The sequence below is a fragment of the Dipodomys merriami genome, unplaced genomic scaffold (genome assembly GCF_024711535.1).
Source record: "Dipodomys merriami isolate MVZ:Mamm:240054 unplaced genomic scaffold, mDipMer1.0.p SCAF_55, whole genome shotgun sequence".
Lineage (NCBI taxonomy): Eukaryota > Metazoa > Chordata > Mammalia > Rodentia > Heteromyidae > Dipodomys > Dipodomys merriami.
In genome coordinates, this window is record NW_027206124.1 from 3750233 (window position 1) to 3774973 (window position 24741).

General features: G+C 41.6%; 1 protein-coding gene and 1 long non-coding RNA gene across 2 annotated transcripts in view; both read right to left on the reverse strand.

Annotated features, from left to right (window-relative positions):
* Mrtfa (myocardin related transcription factor A) overlaps nt 1-8185 on the reverse strand; it is a 101662-nt gene extending 93477 nt beyond the window's left edge. The window contains exon 1 of the mRNA XM_069999602.1: nt 8170-8185. The gene's annotated coding sequence lies outside the window, so the exon portion shown is untranslated. The remainder of the gene's footprint in view (nt 1-8169) is intronic.
* A 160-nt stretch (nt 8186-8345) lies between these two features.
* Nucleotides 8346-24741, reverse strand: part of LOC138811780 (uncharacterized) — a 61404-nt gene continuing 45008 nt past the window's right edge. The window contains exon 3 of the long non-coding RNA XR_011367497.1: nt 8346-8431. This is a non-coding gene — a long non-coding RNA (uncharacterized lncRNA). The remainder of the gene's footprint in view (nt 8432-24741) is intronic.

Below are 24741 nucleotides of genomic sequence, written 5' to 3' on the forward strand. Positions count from 1 at the left end.
CTGTCCCAGTTTTTCCCTCCTGTCCCCACCCACAAGTTGTATAGTTCATTTTCCACATAATATCTAGTGAGTATCTGAGCATCTGTTCCACCTTTTGTCCATCTATTTCTGTACATGCCCTTTACCTTCCCAAAGACAGATAAATGAACAAACAAGAAAAAAAGAAAATAAAAACAGCAACAAAGAAAAAAAATCTAGTTTCCATTTCCTGGAGTTCATTTCAATAAATATTATTTTATATGATCAGATGCACATAAGCATTTGCCTTTGTGTTCCTCTCCTCAGTGCATACTCTTTTGGTCTTACTGTGTATGAACGCCTAGAGTCTTGTATAATTTATCATGTCCCAGTGTATTTTAGATTTAGCATCCCCATATGAGAGAAAACATCTGCTGTTTGTGTCTCTAAGCTTGGCTTACCTCACTTAACATGATTTGTTCTAGGTCTATCTATCTCCCTGCAAATGACATAATGTTATTCTTTCTAATGGCTGTGTAAAATTCCATTATGTATAGGTACCACATTTTTTGGATCAACTCAGCTACTGTAGGGCATCTGGGCTGTTTCCATAACTTGGCTATTGTGAATAGTGCAGCAATGAACATGGATATGCATGCAAGTGCATTTATGGTATGCTGGCTTGCGATGTTCTGGGTAGATGCCCAGGAGTGGTATAGCTGGGTCAAAGTCTCTCAATTTACAAATTTCTCCTCCTCCTTTTATGTATTTTTAATTGAATTTTTTTTTTGTCTTTTCTTCTTCTTCTTCTTTTTTTGTACTGGGTATTGAACCTAGGACATTGTACTTACTAGGCAAGTGCTTTGCCACTGAGCTACATCCCAGCCCTCCTTTTCTTGTATGTTACTTGGTGAAGCACTCAAGATTTCATTCCATATTTTATTTTTTGGGGGGGGTACAGTCATGGGGCCTGAACTCTGGGCCTGGGCGCTGTCCCTTAGCTCTTCAGCTCAAGGCTAGTGCTCTACCACTTGAGCCACAGCACCACTTCTGGCTTTTTTCTTTTTGCTTATGTAGTGCTGAGGAATCGAACCCAGGGCCTCAGGCATGCAAGGCAAGCGCTCTACCACTGAACCACCCTCCCAGCCCTCATTCCACATTTTAGATATTGCTGTTTCCCCCACAGTGTCATTTGCTATGCTGTGTATCGCCTATGTTCCCAGTATACTGGGCATTTGCTACAGAGGCAAGAATATTCCACAGGTGGTAGTCCGTACTAGGCAATGACCTCTTAACTACGCCACTTCTCTCCAGCCTTGCCTATATTAAAGCCATCCTTGTTACCAACCGATTCTTATTAAGATTGCCTATTCTGGAAAGCTTTCCCTGATCCAGCAATCACCCCATTCTACTTGCATTTTGTGGACAGGCAAACTACAGCTCATGCATGCTCCCTTAGCACTAATAAGAGTTATGCCCACCTCTATTATTGCTCCCTAGCGTGTGGCTTAATTCCTCCCCACTCCTAGATCTAGCTAGCACAAGGTCTGATGTGTGACAGCATACCTAAGTGTACGCTAAGTGGAATGAAAGCCCTATTTATAACATAAAAGTCAAACAACATGAGAAAAGTTCATAACAAAAGCATCTCTACCTATCCATACAGGGCAGGTCCTCTGCTAAAACTCCCATTAGTACACATATTTAAGGAGCTAACACTTAAAAAAAATTTTTTAATTAAAAATCCAGACACTCACGCCTGTAATCCTAGCTACTCAGGAGGCTGAGATCTGAAGATCATGGTTCAAAGATAGCCCAGGCAGGAAAATTCATGAGACTCTTATCTCCAATTAACCACCAGAAAACCAGAAGTGGTTCTACCGCTCAAAGTGGTAGAGCTAGCGTTGAGCAAAAGAGCTTAGGCATAGTGTTTGGGCTGCAAGTTCAAATTTTACAAGCAACAAAATAAAATTTAAAATCCATGACATGAATTTATACTTAATATAAATAAGAATGATAGCTATATAATAATATATTAAGTCCCAATGATAATAAATGTAAAACTTCTTTGAGATTCTATCACCCCTATTTAAAAAAAAAAAAAAAAAAGGTAAAACCCCAGAAGGCTGTCAGCCCCACTAGTTCATATATCTTTTTTGTTTGTTTGTTTGGTTGATTGGTTGTGGGGCTTGAACTCTGGGCTTGAGCACCGGGGTCCCTCAGCTCTCCAGCTCAAGGCAAGCGCTCTACCACTAGAGCCCCAGCGCCATTTCCAGTGGTTCATTGGAGTTAAGGAGTCTCACGGACTTTTCTGCCTAGGCTGACTTTGAACAGTGATCATCAGATCTCAGCCTCCTTAGTAGCTACGATTACAGGCATGAGCCACCAGCACTCGGCTTTACATGTATCATTTCTATAAGACAACATGGTATAGAGGACCACACAGAAATGACAACTGGCGGGGCTGGGAAGGTGGCTCAGTGGCAGAGTGCTTGCCTTGCATGCCTGAGGCCCTGGGTTCCATTCCTCAGCACCACATAAGAAAAAAGCTGGAAGTGGCACTGTGGCTCAAGTGGTAGAGTGCTAGCCTTGAGCTGAAGAGCTGAGGGACAGCGCCCAGGCCAAGAGTTCAGGTCCCACGACCGGACCCAAAAAAAAAAAAAGAAAAAGAAATGACAACTGGCTCTGGTATTTCAGAACACTAAGTGTTCATTTCTGATCTGGAGTCTCACAAGTACGTGCATGGGTTTACTGAGTTACAGTGCCACAAAAATCTAAAGTAACCATACTGAAATCTCACAGGATCCAACTAGGTAAGACTTTCCCCAAGATACCTAGTGTTAGGCAAAGTGAAAACACAAAAGGTAATGTAATATAACCTAGCACCTAAGCAAGTAATTACAAGTCCTGGGTAGTTTTTCTATTCTGTAACCACAACCTACTACTGATGAGGAACCCAGTCAAGACCTGCAAACCCAGGACAATCACACATTATCATCAGTATGGTATTCCCAGGCCTTAGGACAGATGAAAGCTCTATTTTCAGCTCACATTCCAAAGTAAAGTCAACGTCAAAGCCTACAAAAGCCAAACTATGAACAGCCACCTCATTCATACTGTATGCCTTCAATATTGTTATGATACAGTGTCAAAGCCAGTATGGGCATAGACAAAGGATAACTCAGTCTGACTGTCCCTGCCCTCTTCTCTTAGGTAAGGTAGAAAAACTTCTAAACAAACCAACAATGGAAAACAAAGGGGAGGGGAGGAAAGGTAAAGACAGGGAGAGAGAGGGAAGACAGACAGACAAAAGAAAAGAGAGAGAAAGAGAGAGAGGGAGAGAATGAAAGAGGGAGAGAGAAAGAGAAAGAAAGAGAGAGAAAGAAAGAAAGAAAGAAAGAAAGAAAGAAAGAAAGAAAGAAAGAAAGAAAGAAAGAAAGAAAGAAAGAGAAAGAAAGAGAAGGGGGGAGGTGGGAGGGGGGAGGAAGGAAGGGAGGAAAGAAGGAAGGAAAAGAAACCAAAAGCTAAACAAATTGAAAAGAAGTGGGGCTGGGAAGGTGGCTCAGTGGTAGAGCGCTTGCCTTGCATGCCTGAGGCCCTGGGTTCCATTCCCCAGCACCACATAAGCAAAAAGGAAAAAAAAGCTGGAAGTGGTGCTATGGCTCAAGTGGTAGAGCGCTACCCTTGAGCTGAAGAGCTGAGGGACTGTGCCCAGGCCCACAGAGTTCAGGCTCCATGACCGGACCCCCCCCAAAAAAAATTAAAAGTAGCAGCAATCAATTCTAGTTAAACCTGGATTGCCTCTTATGGGAAGGATAATTTAAGTTCTTTTCTGTTATCATTGGTGGTAGTGATAGTGGTGTTTCTTTTTGCTTTGGGTTTTTTCTGGGGGTGGGGGGCAAAGGGAGGGTGCAGAAAGGGAGGGAGGAAGGATGAACAAACCCAATCATATTATTCAGAATATATGTGGGAAATGACTTATGTAACTGGTGGGCATGGACAGGTGGGGAAAATTGGAGGAAAGCAAAGGAAGGGATAATATTATCAAAAAAAAAAAAAAGTACTCTCTCTGCTCTCTCTACTCTTTTCTAGCTCTTTTCTCTCTTTCCTCTCTTTGCCAGCTCTCGCTCTTTCCCAGGCCTTTCCCAGCCACGTGGAGTGCCAACCTTGCCTAGTCCCAGCAGGTCTACTGAATAAACCTACCCTTTACCTGAAAAAAAAAAAAAAACTCATTATCTGACTTATGAAATGGTAACCTCTCTATAAAACACCTTAATAACAATAAAATTATACTAAATAAATGTGCCAGAGTTATCAGCTTCTTTTCAAGCTTCCAACGCCACAGAGTTGAACACCCATGAACTATAAAATAACAAAGCATGGGCTGGGAAGGTGGCTCATTGGTAGAGTGCTTGCCTTGCATGCATGAGGCCCTGGGTTTGATTCCTCAGCACCACATAAGCAAAAAGAAAAAAGCCGGAAGTGGCGCTGTGGCTCAAGTGGTAGAGCGCTAGCCTTGAGCTGAAGAGCTGAGGGACAGTGCCCAGGCCCAGAGTTCAGGCCCCACAACCGGACCCAAAAATAAAATAAAATAAATTAAAATAAAATAAAATAACAAAGCCAAAAGGAACCCGACCTTAATGCAGCCTCTTATCCAGCGTACTGAGAGTGAGGAACACATAAGAAATTCTTCCACAAATTTCTGGCAAGTGTTTCCAGTCGATTACTCGCATACCTGTGGAACAATCTTAAAAATACTGTCTTAATGAGCCAAGAAAATGAACTATGAGGTCAAAAGCAATGGAATACCCACAAACATCTGGCTACAAACAGCTGGAGAACTAGCAACCAAAAAAATACAAATTAAAATGAAATTGTTTTGCCTCTCACATTAGCATTTTTTAAACAAGTAAGGTATGAATACTAATAAGTAACCAAGTGTTTCTCAGGAGCCTCAGTTCTTAATAAGACGTATAAGTCTAGGGCCCAATGACTCCATTCACATTACTGCCTCCCCTCATTTCCTGTCACTAACACCTTAGAATTCTTTTAGTTCTTTTGAACTATTTTTCCCTTCTAATCTTTGTCTCTTCTTTCTGCCCCTTTCTCCACCCAATCTGCACTCGTTATTCCTTTTGTCTTTTGTTTGGCAAACCACTGTGTTCTGGACCTCAGCTTAAAGCAGCATCCTCAGAAAGGCTTTTAATGGCCAGTCCTTCACCTACACTACCCTCACATCCGATGTTATTTTGTTGTAACATCATATGCTTTTCTTTTGAAAGCAATTACCAAAGTTTGTAACTGAATTGGCATGTTTAACCCTGCTTAATCTTTCTCTCTTTCATAAAACTGTTAAATCCGTGACAATACAAATGACATCCTATTCATTAATGTCTAATACTTAGAATACCTTTGAAATTCAACAATCACTGAATAAACTTTCAACACTAAAACTTTAAAATCAATTTCCTTTTCTTTTTCTTTTCTTTCTTTCTTTTTTTTTTTTTTTGCCAGTCCTTGAACTCAGGCTTGAACTCAGGCCTAGGCACTGTTCCTGAGCTTCTTTTACTCAAGGCTAGAATTCTACCACTTGAGCCACAGCACCACTTCCAGCTTTTTCTGTTTATGTGGTACTGAGGAATCAAACCTAGGGCTTCATGCATGCTAGGCAAGCATTCTACCACTAAGCCACATTTCCAGCCCCCCCATTTCTTTTTTGAAAAATTGTTTTGTTATTATATAGGTGATGTGCAGAGAAGTTACAATTACATAATTCAGGTAAAGAATACATTCTTTTTGGACAATGTCACCTCTTCCCTTGCTCTCTCCCAGTTTTTCCCTCTCATCCCCTAATCACAAATTGTATAGTTCATTTTTTAACATAATGTCCAGTGATTTATCTCCATTTCTAAGAAAATAATCTAAAATATATATATTTTTAAAAAAAGGCTGGCACCGGTAATCCTAGCTACTCAGAGCCTGAGATCTGAGGAGTGCAGTTCAAAGCCAGCCCAGGCAGGAAATGTCAATGAGACTCCTATTTCCAATTAACCAACAAAAAGCTGGGATTGGAGCTTGTGGCTCAAATGGTAGAGCTACCCTTGAGGTCAAAAGCTCCCAAGGACAGAGCCCAGAACCTGAGTTCAAGAGGAAAATGACTGAAAAGTCCAGTCTGGGAAAGATTAGATAAATGATGTCACAGAACAGATTGTTCTGTATTCTTTTAAAAGGCTACATGTGCCAGGTGTCAAGTGGCTCAGGCCTATAATCTCATTCTGGAGGCTAAGATTTGAGGATCACAATTATAAGCCAGCCTAGTCAGGAATTCTTATTCAGGAGATTTTTTATCTCCAATTAACCACCAAAAGAAAGCCAGAAGTGGAACTGTGGCTCAAGTAGTAAAGTGCTAGCCTTGAGGAAAAAAAGACAAACAAAAAACCTCAAGGGACAGCACCCATATCCTCCTGAGTTCAAGCCCCAGGACCAGCACAGCAAAAAAGCTACATATTAGCCAGGCATGGTAAGGCACACTTGTACTCCCAGCTACAGAGACAGGAGGCTAACAAGCCTGAGGCTAGCACAGGTAAATTTGGTAAGACTGTATATCAAAAACAAAATATAGGGCTGGGAAGGTGGCTCAGTGGTAGAGCACTTGCCTTGCATGCTCGAGGCCCTGGGTTTGATTCCTCAGCACCACATAAGCAAAAAGAAAAAAGCCAGAAGTGGCGCTGTGGCTCAAGTGGTAGAGTGCTAGCCTTGAGCTGAAGAGCTGAGGGACAGAGCCCAGGCCCAGAGTTCAGGCCCCATGACTGGACCCAAAAATAAATAAATAAATAAATAAAAGCAAAGGACTGGGGTGGCTCAAGAGGTAGAGTGCTTGCCTAACATGCACGAGGCCCTAAAAGTCCTATCCTCAATATGGGAGGGGTTGGGAATGCCTATAAAAATACTTCCATGTCATATCAAAAATCTTAAGCTACCATGTGAATCAAAAAAGCAGGACACCCAGCTGGATCTGTAGTGTTAGGCTAGAAGAACACCGAGGGAGGTAACCTATGCTGACAGCATGCTGGCAGTTTTTCTCTGAGAGATGGGATCTGTGGGGAATTGAGGTGCTTGTTGTTGAGGGTTTTGTGCTTTTGGAACAGGAATTCTAATCTGGTATCTGTATTCCAGAAGCTCATAACATTTGATGAGTAACAATGGGAAGCCAGTTTATCTTTTAAGTCCTGGAATAAAGTAGGTTAGGAAACTATATAAGTCATATTACAAACAGAATCGTTTATAAATTGACCTGCTTAGGATCTAGCCATTCTCAAGTAAGAACTAATACAGTCCTTGATGCTTCCAGAGGAACACAATTAGAAATCTTTTGCCTCCCCCAGAAAATATTTGAATCCCAAACTGCCCACACAAGATTTTTATTTATCCCAACAATTAATTAGTATCTCATGGGCAACACTATGGTATGAAAGAACAAAGTGCATCCCTTAAGAAAAAAAAGCACATGTGTCCTTTTCCCCAATCAATGAGGATTCTTAAATCATACCACCATGAAAGGGGAACAAAGATGTCTTTTCCACTTCTATTATCTCCCACTTATTTCTCTTCCTATAGCTCACCCATGCCACCCAGAACCCTAGAAAATAAAACACAAACTGTATCATCATCACTTTCAGAAAAATTATTTGGGATTAACATTAGCTAAAAAAGGATAATTTTTAAAAAGGTAACATTTACACCAGTTTATAATGCATTGATATTCAACAATTACTTGTTGGATTAATGAACTAGTGGAAGGAATGGGGTAGGGGCAGCAGAGAAGTAGGAAGACATACTAAAAAGCAATAATAAGAAGCCAAGCTTATAATAATCACCTAAAACTACACTGGACATTGGTGACTCACACCTTTAATCCTAGCTACTCAGGAGATACAGCTTGGAAAGACCACAGTTTCAGGCCAGCCTGGGCAAAAAGTTGAAAAGAGCCCATCTCAACCAATAGCAGGGTATAGTAGTTCATACCGGCAAACCAGCCTATCAAGTACAAAACCAAGGTCAAATGCTTTATAGAGAGAGAAAGAGAGAAAGATTAAGGATTAAGTTTATAAAAAACTTGCAAGAAATATGAAATAAAGTAACCATCTATAACATTATAAACAGAAGATCCTGATTCAGATCAGGGAATGCAATAATTACGTATGGACTCACCATTCTTCCTCTCACTAAGTGGAGGCAAATTGGGATTCCTGCCAGGGTGGAGGCCCAGGGTCAGCTCGGGCTGCAGGGAGAGCTCCTGCAGTTCATTGGCCACAGCTTCACTCTGGGGGCTGGGGGCTGCAGACAGGGACACGAGCACCAGTTCATCGTCATTTTCGCCAGCCCCTCCTCCGTCCAGGCCATTCACCGCAATGACGGAAGGGGGCAGGCACACCACACTGGAGAAATCCACCTTGGCTTTCGTGATGACAACCTGGATATGGCGAAAGAAAAAAAGGTTAAGACTGTATCATAAAGAAACTAGAGGGCTGGGAAGGTGGCTCAGTGGTAGAGTGCTTGCCTTGCATGCCTGAGGCCCTGGGTTCGATTCCTCAGCACCACATAAGCAGAAAAAGCTGGAAGTGGTGCTGTGGCTCAAGTGGTAGAGCACTAGCCTTGAGCTGAAGAGCTGAGGTATAGCGCCCAGGCCCAGAGTTCAGGCACCATGACTGGCAAAAAAAAAAAAAAAAAAAAGAAACTAGACCACTGAACACATGAATACTATTATAAACAAATACTATATAAATCATATAATTATTATAAAACTTTATAAAATCATTATAAAACCCTATAATGATCATTATGATCATATAATTATTATAAAATTATTCTTTAAAACTTTCTTTTTGAGACAGTGTCCCATTACAGAGTCCAGTCCAGCCTCAAATTCACCATGGATTACAGATAGGGGCTACTGTAACCAGCTTAAGAGGTTTCTGTAAAGTGACCTAGCACATCCTTGAATGTATGAGATTCCAAGTCTGACTGTGTCCTCAACTAGCTCACACAGGAAGGATAATACAGTTGAAATAAAGCAGCATAGACAATAATGAATGAAAAGGAAATGCTGGCCAAGGAGAAATAGTATTTACTAATTACCCTTAGATATTAAAGTATCATGTTATACCATCAAAATCTGAAAGGAAATTTCAGAAAACAATTCCTAACTCATTAGAGTTCATAAAGAAATACCAACATGCAGAGATCTTTTTAATAATGAATATTATCCTAATTTTAACCTACATAAATATTCATACAGCCAGGCGCCAGCAGCTCACGCCTGTAATCCTAGCTACTCAGGAGGCTGAGATCTGAAGATCACAGTTCAAAGCCAGACCAGGCAAGAAAAGTCAATGAGACTCTTTTTTTTTTTTTTGTCGGTCATAGGCCTTGAACTCTGGGCCTGAGCACTGTCCCTCAGCTCTTCAGTTCAAGGCTAGCAATCTACCAATTGAGCTACAGCACCACTTCTGGTTTTCTGGTGGTTTACTGGAGATAAGAGGTTTTCTGGTGGTTTACTGGAGATAAGAGTTTCTCGGACTCTTCTGCCCAAGGTGGCTTTGAACCGAGATCCTCAGATCTCGGCCTCCTGAGTAGCTAGGATTACAGGCGTGAGCCACCAGCGCCCAGCTCTGTGAGACTCTTATCTCCAATAAAGCACTCAGAAAACTGGAAGTGGCGCCTTGGCTCAAGTGCTAGTGGTGAGCTGAAGCTCAGAGCTGAGGGACAGTGCCCAGAGTTCAAGCCCCACAACCGACCAAAAAAAAAATTATATTGAATGCTTGTTAAGTATAAATATTATTTTCAAATCCAGTAGAATTTGTATACTGTTATTGCTATCATTGAATTTCTCAGGTTTTCTAATGAGAGGTTTGAACTCTGTAGCAGATCCTTTCTTTTTTTTTTTTTTGGTCCAGTCCTGGGGCCTGAACTCTGGGCCTGGGTCCTGTCCCTCAGCTCTTCAGCTCAAGGCTAGCACTCTACCACTTGAGCCACAGCGCCACTTCCGGCTTTTTTCTTATGTGGTGCTGAGGAATCGAACCCAGGGCCTCGAGCATGCAAGGCAAGTGCTCTACCACTGAGCCACCTTCCCAGCCCCGGCAGATCCTTTCTGTTATTTGCTGAGCATGCATTCTCCTACTGAGATAAAACCCATACCCTAATAGGAACTCTTACAAGTGATTAGGATTTAAAATCGGTTTACTGAAACTTGTTACTGAATGTGAAGCCAGTTTCCTAAGTGTTAGGCCTTAAGTTTTGACACCATCATCCCACTACTCCTTTAGGATTCACTAAAGAGATTTTGGTTTCAGAAAAACAAAATGCATTCCAAGACATTCCCTCCTCCCTTCCTCCCTTGCCTCCCTCCTTTTCTCCTTCCCCATAGTCTGTGTGTGTGTATGTGTGTGTGTGTGAAAGAGAGAGAGAGAGAGAGAGAGAGAGAGAAGGAAAGAAGGAAAGAAAGAAAGAAAGGAAGGAAGGAAGGAAGGAAGGAAGGAAGAAAGAAAGAAAAGAAAGAAAGAAAGAAAGAAAGAAAGAAAGAAAGAAAGAAAGAAAGAAAGAAAGAAAAAGAAAGAGGGGGGCAAAGGGTATTGAGGACTGTTGCCACAGGAGGTTATATTTCAAGGGACTCAAATATCATAAAATTGAAATCTTTTTAGTCTGCAAAGGCTGCTGTTAAAGGAAGCAAGGAAACAGACATGCTCTTTCAGAGTCTGGGGCAAAGAATACTGAGCCAAGATAAATCCTACATAAGTTGTTTTCCCAGTGCACCCAGAGACACTGTTTAAATGATGATAAAAACATTGCGTAATGTTTTTATATATGAGTGTGTCTTTTTATATTGGGTTTTTCTTAAGCGAACTGTAGAATAAACATTTATACATTTAATATTCTTTATAAAATGATTTTAAAACTGTAGAAGATTCAGCAAATACATACATACATATAAACATGCAACATACATACATACATACATACATTCGTGTGTGTGTTTGTGTGTGTGTGTGTGTGTGTGTGTGTGTGTGTGTGTGTGTTTTACTAGTCCTAGGCTTGAACTGAGCGCTGTCCTTAAGCTGCTTTTGCTCAAGGCTAATGCTCTAACATTTGAGCAACAGCTCAACTTCAGGCATTTTTGATAGTTGGAGGTAAGAGGCTCATATATATGGATTTTCCTGCCCAGGCTGGCTTCCAACCACAATCCTCAGATCTCAGCTTCCTGAGTAGCTAAGATTACAGGTGCAAGCCACCAGGGCCTGACAAATATACATATATTCTTTATCACATAACCATGTTCATATTGAAATGAACACTTGAACCACAGTGCCACTTAAGGTTTTCTGGTGGTTAATTGGAGACAAGAGTCTCATTGACTTTCTTCCCAGGCTGGCTTTGAACCAGTGTCTGGCTCAATATAAATTTTTTAATTGAACAATGAGGAAGCAAATGAAAGGTATTTCTGCTGGGTGGGTCATGTCTGCAATCCTACTCAGAAGGATAAGGTCTAGAGAGCGATCACGGTTTGGGGCCATCCTAGGCAGAATGTCTGCAAAACTCCATTTCCAAAAGCCAACAAACAAGGAGAGGAATATGCCACTGAAGAACTACAGCTAAAGTGTTGGGCTAGAAATCATAGTTGCATACATAAAGTTGTTGCCAGGAGCTAGTGGCTCACACTTATAATTGCAGGTACTCAGGAGACTGAGATCTGAGAATTGCAGTTTGAAGCCAACCCCAGGCAGAAACATCTGTGAAATTCTTTTTTTTTTTTTTTTTGGGTCCAGTTGTGGGGCCTGAACTCTGGGCCTGGGCGCTGTCCCTCAGCTCTTCAGCTCAAGGCTAGTGCTCTACCATTTGAGCCACAGCGCCACTTCTGGCTTTTTTCTTTTTGCTTATGTGGTGCTGAGGAATCGAACCCAGGGCCTCATGCATGCAAGGCAAGCGCTCTACCACTGAGCCACCTTCCCAGCCCTGTGAAATTCTTATCTCCAGTTAATCATTAAAAAAGTGGAGCGAAGAAGCCTGGTGCTGCAATCCCTGAAACTCTTATCTCCAATAAACCACCAGAAGATCGGAAGTGGCTCTGTAGCTCAAATGGTAGAGTGCTCGCCTGGAGCTGAAGAGCTGAGGGGCAGCGCTCAGGCCCAGAGTTCAAGCCCCACGACCAACAACAACTACCACAAAAAAATGGAGCATTGGCTCAATTTGTAGAGCACTAGCCATGAGCAAAAGAAGCTCAGGGACTACACTCAGGCCCTGAGTTCAAGCCCAAGGACTGGCACAAAAATAAAAAAGTTCTTAACCTACAGCAAAGCCTCAATACTTCAGCCTTAACTGATACAATATTATAACTTATAACTTGGTATGATAGTAAGTAAAACGTTATGTTGCTGAACAAGGAGGAAGAGTTGAACAAAAGAACACCAGCAATTTTATAAGATTTGCCAGATTAAGGCAGATGCCAGTGGCTCACACCTGTAATCTTGGTACTCAGGAGACAGATCTGAGGATGATGGCTCCAAGCCAGCCTAGGCAGGTTCCAAGCCAGCCCAGGCAGGGAAGTCAATGAGACTCTTATCTCTAATTAACCACCAGAAAACCACAAGTAGTGCTATGGCTCAAAGTGGTAGAGTACTAGCCTTGAGCAAAAGAGCTCAGGGACAGCACCCAGACCCTGAGTTCAAGCCCCACAACGAACAACAACAAAAAAGATTTGCCAGATTAAGTAAAAAGCTAAAAAGCTGCTCGATAATGTGTAAATCTTTACATGATTACATGAGACTAACATTAAATGATGTCTGTGAATACCTTATATTCAAATGTTATTTTTGCTGGAAACACGGGGTCAAGCAGAACAGCACCTACCTAGAAAGCACAAAGTCCTGAGTTTAAACCCAGAACTGTCAAGTCATCAGGACTATCTATCAAATGATCGATCAGTCTCTGTAACACCTACCAATAAGGGTTTAAATAAGTATGGAAGCCGGGCGCTGGTGGCTCACGCCTGTAATCCTAGCTACTCAGGAGGCTGAGATCTGAGGATCGCGGTTCAAAGCCAGCCCGGGCAGGAGAGACCATGAGACTCCTATCTCCAATAAAACCACCTGAAAACCGGAAGTGGCGCTGTAGCTCAAGTGGTAGAGCGCTCGCCTTGAGCTGAAGAGCTAAGGGACAACGCCCAGGCCCAGAGTTCAAGTCCCACGACCGACCAAAAAAAAAAAAAAAAAGTATGGAGTTTTATAAGATAAGAAAGTTCTAGAGAACTGATGTGCTTAATACCACTGAATATTTAAGAGGTAAAATCTGAAACTGTATATTTTAGCATAACAATAATTTTCATAGCCTAACAAAAATCTCTGCTTTAAAAAAAAATTGTAGTCCAGTGCCAAAAGCTCACACCTATAATCCTGGCTACTCAGGAAGCTGAGATCTGAGAATCGCAGTTCAAAGCCAGCTTGGGCAAGAAAGTTCATGAGACAGCCAGGCGCCGGTGGCTCACGCCTGTAATCCTAGCTATTCAGAAGACTGAGATCTGAGGATCGCGGTTCAAAGCCAGCTGTGGCAGGAAAGTCCGTGAGACTCTTATCTCCAATAAACCACTAGAAAACCAGGAGTGGCACTGTGGCTGAAGTGGTAGAGCACTTGTCTTGAGCTGAACAGCGCAGGGACAGCCCCCAAGCCCAGAGTTCAAGCCCCACGACCAACAAAAACAAGAAGTCCATGAGACTCTTATTCCAATTAACCACTAGAAAACCAGAAGTGGCTGTGGCTCAGGTGGTTAAAATACTCACCTTGAGCTGAAGAGCTGAGGGACAGTCAGTGCCCAGGCCCAGAGTTCAAGACCACAACCGACAAAAAAAAAGAGAAAAAAAAAATTAAGCCCAATGTAAATGCCAGGTATTGTCTTCCCAACTACAACAGGAAGCTGAGGTAGAAAGAGAGACCCTATCCCCAAAATAACTCTCCCAATAAAGGACTGAAAACCTAGCTCAGTGGAGGCTAGCCTGCCTAACTAGTATGAGGCCCTGAGTTCAAACTCTAGTACTGCCAAGAAAAATATTCTTCCATAGAACTAAGGTAAGAGTCAGTGAAACATGACCTTGACTTTGAGGAAAAGATTAGAAATCAAGAATAAGCAGTGTAAGAAATGTGCTCATTGGGGCTGGGAAGGTGGCTCAGTGGTAGAGCACTTGCCTTGCACGCATAAAGCCCTGGGTTCGATTCCTCAGCACCACATAAGCAAAAAGAAAAAAGCTGGAAGTGGCACTGTGGCTCAAGTGGTAGAGCGCTAGTCTTGAGCTGAAGAGCTGAGGAACAGCGCCCAGGCCCAGAGTTCAGGACCCACGACCGACCCAAAAAAAAAAAAAAAGAAATGTGCTCATTATCTTACCCATGTAATTGTAACCCCTCTGTACAGTATTTTCACAATCAAAAAAAATATATATAAAAAGAATAAGCAGTGACAACCACCAGGCACCTGGGGCTCAAACCTGTAATTCTAGCTACTCCAGAGGCTGAGATCTGAGGATCGTGGTTCAAAGCCAGCCCAGGCAGGAAAGTCCATGAGACTCTTGTCTCCAATAAATCAGAAGTGGCGCTGTGGCTCAAGTGGTAGAGTGCTAGTCTTGAGCTGAAGAGCTGAGGGACAGTGCTCAGGCCCAGAGTTCAAGGCCCATGACTGAAAACAACAACAACAAAAAAAAACCTTGGATGGATTTAATTCTCTAGCAAAGTCACTATTCATTTTGAATAGCTCATAAGAGAAAATTCCATCAACCATGACAATGTGGAGAAAAGATTAAAAAATGCTTAGGGCAAACCTATTAGGAACTATCTTTTTACCAGTTCCTAAATTTTTATTTACTGTAAAACTTGAATCATATGTTTCACATTAGTTTTGTAAATTATAATTTTACTAAAACCAACAGCAAACATGGTTTTCACCAAAGGATCACTAACTTCAATTTCCAAGCTGCTGATTCACATCCAATCAGTAAAAGCCAGAACAAAAACAGCATGGGGGCAGGGTCATCTCCCACAACCCATCTGCTCTCTCCCTTGCTAGCCTGATTCTGCTTCATCTTTCCTCACTCTACCCTATTTCAGGCTGCAGGCCTTCTGCCCGTGCAGAGCAACAAAGGCAACCAGAAGCAAAAGCATAAATAGAATGGAAGGGTTCAGAGGCACAAATGATAACTCTGAAATATATATATTACATTCATTATGACCCAAAACAAAGTTGATTTTACACAACAAAATGTATAGTTCTTTGTAAGTCAGAATGGTTCTTTTGATTATAACTTCCTCTATATAACGATTATTTTAATTGCTTTTTTTTTAACTTTTCTTTTGACTTATTTTCACCAAAGTGGATCTTTGAAAATCTTAACAATTCTTAGAAGCAGGGCTGGGAAGGTGACTCAGTGGTAGAGTGCTTGCCTTGGCTGCACGAGGCCCTGGGTTCCTTTCCTCAGCACCACATAAGCAGAAAAAGCCAGAAGTGGCCCTGTGGCTCAAGTAGTAGACTTGAGCTGAAGAGCTCAGGGACAGTGCCCAGGCCCAGAATTCAGACCCCACGACCAACCAAAAAAAAAAAAAAAAAAAAAGATAAAAAAGAAAAAAAAATTCTTAGGAGCTAAGCAGAGGTTTGTGTATGTATATACCTACATACATAAAGTATATCATGCAAATCAAGTAAACAAGTATTCTTTAAGAGCTTATCACATATGCACTAAGGCTTGCCTCACATGCATGAGGCCCTGGGTTCAATTCCTCAGCACCACATAAGCAGAAAAAATCCAGACATGTTGCTGTGGCTCAAGTGGTAGGGTGCTAGCTTGAGCTGAAGAGCTGAGGGACAGCATCTAGGCTCAGAGTTCAAGCCCCATGACCACAAAGAGGAAAGAAAAAAAAAAAAAAAAAAGAAAAGAAACAGGGGGCTGGGAATGTGGCTTAGTGGTAGAGTGTTTGCCTAGCATGCATGAAGCCCTAGGCTGGATTCCTCAGTACCACATACACAGAAAAAGCCTCAAGTAAGCCAGGCGCCAGTGGCTCACGCCTGTAATCCTAGCTACTCAGGAGGCTGAGATCTGAGGATCACAGTTCAAAGCCAGCCCAGGCAGGAAACTCCGTGAGACTCTTATCTCCAATAAAACCATTAGAAAACCGGAAGTGGCCCTGTGGCTCAAGTGGTAGAGTGCTAGCCTTGAGCTGAAGAGCGGAGGGACAGCACCCAGGCCCAGAGTTCAAGCCCAATGACTGACCAAAAAAAGAAAAGAAAAAGCCTCAACTGGTGATGTGGCTCAAGTGGTAAAGTGCTAGCCTTGAGCAAAAGAAGCTCAGAGACAGTACCCAGGCCCTGAGTTCAAGCCCTAGGACTGGCAAAAAATGAAATAGTATGAGCTGAGTGTCAGTGGCTCACACCTATAATCCTAGTTACTCAGAAGGCTAACAGCTGAGGATCATGGTTCAAAGCCAGCCTGGGCAGAAAAGTCCATGAAACTCATCTCCAATCAATCACTCAAAAAATCGAAAGTAGAGTTGAGACTCAAAGTGGTAGATGACTAGCCTTGAGCAAAAGAGCTCAGGGACAGCATCTAGACCCTGAGTTCAAGCCCCATAACCAACAGAAAAATTAGTATGTTAATCTACTTCAAAACAATGGAGAAAGAACATGGAACAGCGGTGTTGCAGATAAAAGATGGCTGCAAATTTTGCTACTTTTTTGGGGGGGTGGGGGGGGAGTCCGGTCTTGGGGCCTGAACTCTGGGCCTGGGCACTGTCCCTCCGCTCTTCAGCTCAAGGCTAGCGCTCTACCACTTGAGCCACAGCGCCACTTCCAACTTTTTTCTTTTTGCTTATATGGTGTTGAGGAGTCCAACCCAGGGCCTCATGCATGCAAGGCAATTGCTCTACCACTGAGCCACCTTCCCAGCCCCAAATTTTGCCACTTTTCCTCCCATTTATAGGCAAAAATCTATTTAAACTTCCCTTTGATTGTGAGCTGGCCTCTATCTTGACCAAGAAAGTTTAGGCTTTAAGAAGACTGGAAGGTCAGGTATAGTGTAGAAACAGAAAGATCATGAATTTGATGTCAGTCCTAAATACACAGTGAGACCTTATCAAGAAAGAAAGGGGAAGGGGAGGAAGGGAGCAATGGAGGAGGGAAGGAAGGATGGAGGGGTCTCTCATTCTGTACTACCAGTGCTCTGTGCTCTCATGTTGAGAATCTAACCTCCCTGCCACACAGACCTTAGCAAAAGGTATCAAGACTCCAAGAGGAAGGAAGGGCATGCAACAAGACAAGGCTTCCAGTCATCACACAGATGTCAGACACATGAAAAAAAACATCAGGGAGGGGCTGGGAAGGTGGCTCAGTGGTAGAGCGCTTGCCTTGCATGCAAGAGGTTCTGGGTTCGATTCCTCAGCACCACATAAGCAAAAAGAAAAAAGCCAGAAGTGGCACTGTGGCTCAAGTGGTAGAGCGCTAGCCTTGAGCTGAAGAGCTGAGGGACAGCGCCCAGACCCAGAGTTCAGGCCCCACTACCGGACCCAAAAAACAAAACAAAACAAAACAAAAATCAGGGACACTCCAGACAAATCCAGTCACATGCTGGGTGACATCAAGTGATCCCAGATAACATTATGTGGACCTAAATTAGCAATGTTTAGGCCAGAAGAATTCCTAAACTAAGCACTGATAAAATTCCTCGCCCACAAAACTATAAGCTATAATAAAAGTCATTAGACTTCCCAACACATCTTAGAAGTTAAATGGATGTGAAGTAATTCTAATTCTTCCAATTCTAAAGAGAATTCTGAGAGGAATATTTTCAAACTATAATTGCTTACTCAGCTTAACAACTATCAATCAAATATTCCAAGAAATAAAAAACTTTTTGTCCTAAATACCAGTTTACAAAGAGAAAGACATGGGATCCAACTAGGAATTCTAACTCAGAGGAGAAAGAAACACAATTCCCTGGATCAAAGTGAAGACAAATATCAGGGCAACAACAGAAGAGCAAGCCATGAAAAGCTGTGAGTCCAGATTAGAGCAGAGAGAAAATAAGCTATAAGAGGAAAATCTCCAGGGTGCTATGGTTTCAAAGTATTCCCCACCCCAATCATGTGTTACAAACTTAATTCCTAAATTCACATGTTGTTTTGGGGAAAATTAGGATTAGGTGCGAAGATGAGGATGGGGCTCCCATATTCGTGATTTCATCAGAGAATAAGAGACCCTAGCTAGCATACTTGCTCTTGTCTCACCATGTGATACCTTCTACTATGCTTATGATATAGTAAGAAGGTCCTCACCAGTTGCTAGTGCCATGCTCTTGGACCATCTCAGTCTCCAGACTGTGAGCTAAATGAACTTCTATCATTTATAGAAGAAATTTATACAGTAGCTTTAACCCTTGGGTTAAAACCCCAGCACCAATATATGCGCATGTGCGTATATGCATATGCATATATGTATACCTATATGCAAGCACATGAATACATAAAAACATATATACATATAGATACAGACAGTATTTGTGACTCTTAAAAAATATAAAAGGACTGAAGGAGTAACTCAAGTAGAAGAGTACTTGCCCATGAGTTCAAACTGCAGTATCACTAAAAAAAAGTACAAAAAGAATTAGTGACACTTTTAAAGAAGATTAAGGAAAAACTAAAAGTATATTTAGAAACATGAAGAACACTGGACCTAAAGAGATATAAGTGGGGGGGGGGAGTCGGGGAGGTGGGGAGGGAAGGGATGATAGGGGACAAATAAAGGAAGGAGGAGGTAACAATGCTCAATAGGAAATGCACTCATTACCTTACTCATGTAACTGTAACCCCTCTCTACAGTATCTTTACAATAAAAAATATATACCAAAAAAAGAGATTTAAGTGATTGCCTCAAAGTAGTAAAATTGAAGCTCACAGAGGCAGACATACATATCTACGCAGCTGCCATAATCTATACTCTTTAGGCTTCTGGGTGGTCCTGATGATTCTACAGAGAATCAGTCTTAAAGAATTAGTTAAGAATTAATGTGGCAGTAAAGCATATACTGGAAATAGGAAAAATGGAATAGGGGAAAGCTACTACATTAGGCAAAGTAAAGAACTATACTAAGATCATGAACTTAGAAAGTTAATGTAGAAAGAAGGGAAATCCACATAATGTACCTGGAACAGAACTCCTGTTCTGTTGAATTAACGTTAAATAAATCAAAAAAGATTTTTATGAAATGGAAATGTTTGTATTTAGTTGTGGGAGATGGAAACTGTCAATGGTGACTCCAATAGCCAAGTGTGGTAGTATACATCTATAGTCCCAAGAGAATCATGAGTCTCAGGACAGCCTGGGCTATGGGGTAACATCTAGCACGCTCAGCTTTTTGTTGAGATGAAGTCTCACTAACTTTTCACCTAGGCTGTTTTCAAACCTTCGTCCTTCCAGTTTCTACCCAAGTGGTTGGTATTGCAGGCTTGAGACCACTCCTGTCCAAAGATTTTCTTCAAGAGTGAAAGGTAGTTTGGATTGCTCAAAGATTTGCCATTTGGATATCTGGTAGGGACTTGTTGGGAATGATGTAGAGAAGTGTTTAATGGAAAAGGCTTGAGTACAGGGATAAAATACATATTTTACTTTTTTTAAAAATTAGCTTAATTTGTTATATTGAGGGGGTGTTGATTGTTAGTTTTCCATACACACTGACAATGTATTCCAGTCAACCTCACTCTCCACATTTTACTTCTTGTTTTTATTTCTACTGCTTCCAGCTGGTGAGTTCATGTCCCTTTATATAAGCTCTCCAGCTTACTTGTATCTTTAAGTTTGGGGACAGCTGGTTGCCCCTCAGCATTATAGAGTTACAGCTTTATTAAGCTTCTGAAATAGTGTGAGTGGAAAGTGCTGATTTGTAATTAGATACTCAGCTGTATAGGATAATTTTAGGAGTCAGAGGGTTTGCCTACGGTCCAAAGTAGAACTAGACTAATTATGAAATTAATTTTGAGGTTAGGAATTATTCAGTTCTTTTTTTTTTTTGGTGGTGGGGCTTGAACTCTGGGCTTGGGCGCTGTCCCTATGCTCTTCAGCTCAAGGTGAGCGCTCTACTGCTTGAGCCACAGAGCCACTTCTGGTTTTCTAGTGGTTTACTGGAGTTAAGAGTCTCACGGAGTTTCCTACCCGGGCTGGCTTTGAACCGTGATCCTCAGATCTCAGCCTCCTGAGTAGCTAGGATTACAGGCATGAGACATCGGCGCCCAGCTTATTCAGTTACTTAGATTCTTACACCAAAGCCCTATGCACCAATAAGCCAACGTAAGTTGAAATGTCACCAGGCAATTCAGTTACTTATAATCTTACACCAAAGCCCTATACACCAATAAGCCAACATAAGTTGAAATGTCACCAGGCGATAGAAAATCTACGGTATAGAAAAATCTGCCACAGTGATCCTGTTCAGATATGAATAATATGAAAAAGGCCATTTATTAACATATTAACTTTGGAATGAAAAAAACCTGTTGAAACAAAGCTCACCAGGATGAAGACTGGAACACCTGGAGGTAAGGAAGACATTTACAGTGCAGTGCTTTGTTTGCACACTACAATGGAACATTTGAAGAGAAGCCCTTCCAGTGCCTGCAGCCTCATATCCTTACATTTCCCAATGAGCTCTTCTCCAATATAACAAGAACATGTTTATACTACTTTATAAAAGGAAGATTTATCTCAACTTGTCATCAAGTATTTCCAAACACTAAGGAAATAAATATAAATAAAAGGAAAATTGCCACAGTTTTGGAGGAGCATCCAAACACGAATGTCTACTCAAGATTGTAGAGTACTTTGTGTCATCAGAAGGGGCCGGATACTGTACTCCTGAACACCTGCTGGCACCACAGAGAGATAGGACTCTCAGAGCAACATACACACTGTTGACAGCACTGCAGCATTAAGGGCTTTAACCTAAGTGTAAGTCATTACAATATTATAAGACATGGTACTAGATTTGATATGAGAACTCAGTGCCTAGACCCTGAGTTCAAGTCCCAGGTCTGGCCGAAAAAAAAGAAAAAAAAAAAGGTGGCAGGAGCTGGGCACCAGTGGCTCATACTTATAACCCTAGTTACTCAAAAGCCATGATCTGAAGATCATGGTTTGAAGCCAGTCTGGGCAGAAAAGTCCATGACTCTAATCTCTAATTACCCAGCAAAAAAAAACAAACCCTAAGCTGAAGTCAGGGCTCAAGTGGTAAAGCACCAACTATAAGTGGAAATAAGAATCCCAGAGTCCCGGGCGCTGGTGGCTCATGCCTGTAATCCTAACTACTCAGGAGGCTGAGATCTGAGGATCGCGGTTCAAAGCCAGCCCGGGCAGGAGAGACCGTGAAACTCCTATCTCCAGTAAAACCACCAGAAAACTGGAAGTGGCACTGTATGTAGCTCAAGTGGTAGAGCGCTCGCCTTGAGCTGAAGAGCTGAGGGACAGCGCCCAGGCCCAGAGTTCAAGCCCCACGGCCGACCAAAAAAAAAAAAAAAAAAAGAATCCCAGAGTCTAAGCCCTGGTTTAAGGGGGGGAAGGGGGGGGAGAAAAAGAAAAACACCCTACATGAAGAGAAGGCTATCATCAAGAAAGTGAAGAGCTGGAATGTAATTCAAGTGGTAGCTTGAGGTCTTGAATTCAAACCCAGTATTGACAAAATAATAATAAAATGCTAGAAAGAATGCAGAAAAAGGAACCCGTGGGCTGGGAAGGTGGCTCAGTGGCAGAGCGCTTGCCTTGCATGCCTGAGGCCCTGGGTTCCATTCCTCAGCACCACATAAGCAAAAAAAGAAAAAAAGCCAGAAGTGGCGCTGTGGCTCAAGTGGTAGAGTGCTAGCCTTGAGCTGAAGAGCTGAGGGACAGCGCCCAGGCCCAGAGTTCAAGCCCCACGACCAGACCCAAAAAAAAAAAAAAAAAGGAACCTGTACACACTGTTTGTGGGAATATAAATCATTTCAGCCACTATGGAAATCAGTATGGCAGTTCCTTAAAAATTATGAGGGCTGGGAAGGTGATTCAGTGGTAGAGTGCTTACCTTCCATGCATGAGGCCCTGGGTTTGATCCCTCAGCACCACATAAGCAGAAAAAGGTGGAAGTGGCACTGCAGCTCAAGTGTAGGGCACTAGCCTTGATCTGAAGAGCTGAGGGACAGCGCACAGGCCCAGAGTTCAGGCCCATGACCAACAAATTAATTAATTAATTAATTAAAATGAAACTACCAGTTATATCATTTCTAGGTTTATTTCCAAAAGAAGCAGTCAGTTACCTATGCACTCACATTTATGTTGGTAATACACAGTTTAAGAAAATGTACAACAGAATTTTATTCAGACAAAAAGGAGCACGAAATTATGTTGTTTGCAGGAAAAATTGGAAGGGAAGTATGTATGCAATAAAACGAGCTAGACAATGCACTGGAATGAAAAATGAGTACAACAAGATTATAAGGGCAGCAAAAGAAGAAACATGGATGAGCAGACTGTCTAGGCCTCAATGCTACTGGGCAAGAGGGAGCTATATGCAATATGCTCTAGATATCTGAGGTCAATGAAGTTTTAAATTTTTATCAAAATATCATTAAGGTTGAGGGTATAGCTCAGTTGGTAGAACACTGGCCAAGTGTGAATGAGGGTCCTGGGTTCAAAATCCAGGACTACAAAAAAAATTAAATAAGCTTTTTTAAAACACATCACACAGTTTAGATTTATAACAAGAGTAACAAATATTGTGTGATCCTACTTGTAATAGTTAACTTAGTCCAAATAATAAGCAGTTTCTAAGAGGGGACAGGAATGAGAAATGAATCATTGTTTAATATCAACAGGGTTTAGTTTTGCATGATGAAGTTATGGAGATAAATTGTGCTGATGATTACAAAATACTATGAATGTAGCTAATACCACTGAACAGTAGACTTGAAAGTTACTGAGATGGATGACTGGGAATACAGCACAAGAGAAGCCCAAAGATGAAATGCCTTAGCCATAAAAGCAGTGAAGTAGATAGAAATACACAGACTCTTAAGCTCGGGCTTGAAACTCATGAATGTATGTAAGTAAATAAATCAAGAGCTGGGATATAGCTCTGTGGTAAAAGGCTTACTTAACATATACAAGACCCTGGGTTCAATACTCAGAATCAAATGCATACAAACAGTAAGTGAGTTCTTTTGTTTTATGCCAGCTCTGGGGTTTGAACTTAGGGCCAGAGCACTGTCCCTTTGCTTTCTGGTTCAAGGCTAGCACACTACACTTAAGCCATAGCTAAACTTTTAGCTTTTTGGTGGTTAACAGGCAATAGAGTCTCAAGGACTTTCCTGCCCCAGCTGGCTTCCAACCATAATCCTCAAGCTTCCTAAGTAGCTAAGATTACAGGCATGAACCACTGGTGCTGAGCCAAATAAGCAGTATTTTAAAAACTATATCCATACCAGGAAACTGGCACTTGAAAGGTATTGAGGAAGCCGGGGGCCAGTGGCTCACACCTGTAATCCTAGCTACTCAGGAGGCTGAGATCTGAGGACCTTGATTCAAAGCCAGCTCAGGCAGGAAAGTCCATGAGACTCTTATCTCCAATAAACCACCAGAAAACCGGTATAGGCGCTATGGCTCAATTGGTAGAGCACTTGCCTTGAGCTGATTGAGCTGAGGGACAGCGCCAGGCCCAGAGTTCAAGCCCCATGACTGACAAACAAACAAACAAACAAACAAAAAAAAGGCGTTGAGGGAAGCTTAACAGGATAGATTAATGTAGAGAGAAAGGAAGAAGAATGCAGTCATAATATTCAATGAATATCCAATAAAACTGGGAAAACTGAGGAAGGAATTGGGTTGGGAGGTATGGGGGAGAAGGATGAAAGGGGTGACATCAATCAAGATGAATTGTACTTATAAACTAATTTGTTGAATGGTAACACCTTTGTACAACTACTTAAAAGATACTAAAAATATATATTTTTTAAATTGCACTCATAATATCACCAGTATACTGGTATTACCAATAGGTGATGGTAAAAATTTTGCAATTAAATAAAATGGAGTAAAACAGAAACTGATTTCTTCTGTTTCTGATCTCTTCATACTTATGGTACATTGGGTCCTAATATCAAACATGTCTTAAACTATGAGTCAGTCATAAGTGAGAAACACTGCTCTGGATACTGATAAAATGAGTTAAGACTATTTATCTTCCCAAAAATCTGTGCCAAAACACTATATTAGGCTCAAGTGAAACAAGCTACAAGTTGAATTACATATTTAATAAAATTATATTTTCTAACAAATGAATACACCAGTTGTCCTTGAGAAAGCAAGAGAAATAGAGATAATAACAAAGAGAGAAAGTAATACAAGCAACATGCAGGCATCTCTAGAATACCAGGCACAAAGTCAATTATTTCCATCAACCATGAACATACATAGATTACTACAGGAAAATAATACCAATTTGCTTAAACCACTAAGCCATTTTAACCACTCAACTACTCTTAATTTTAGGGCTTAAATACCACCAAAACAAAATCACAATGGTAAATGCCTTCAGAATCTGCATGAAGATTCTCAAATGAAGAAATAAGAACTAAATCCCTTAGAAAAGTTCAGAAATCACACACACACACACACACACACACACACACATACACACACACACACACACACACACACAATATGTGTGTGTGCCAGTCCTAGGG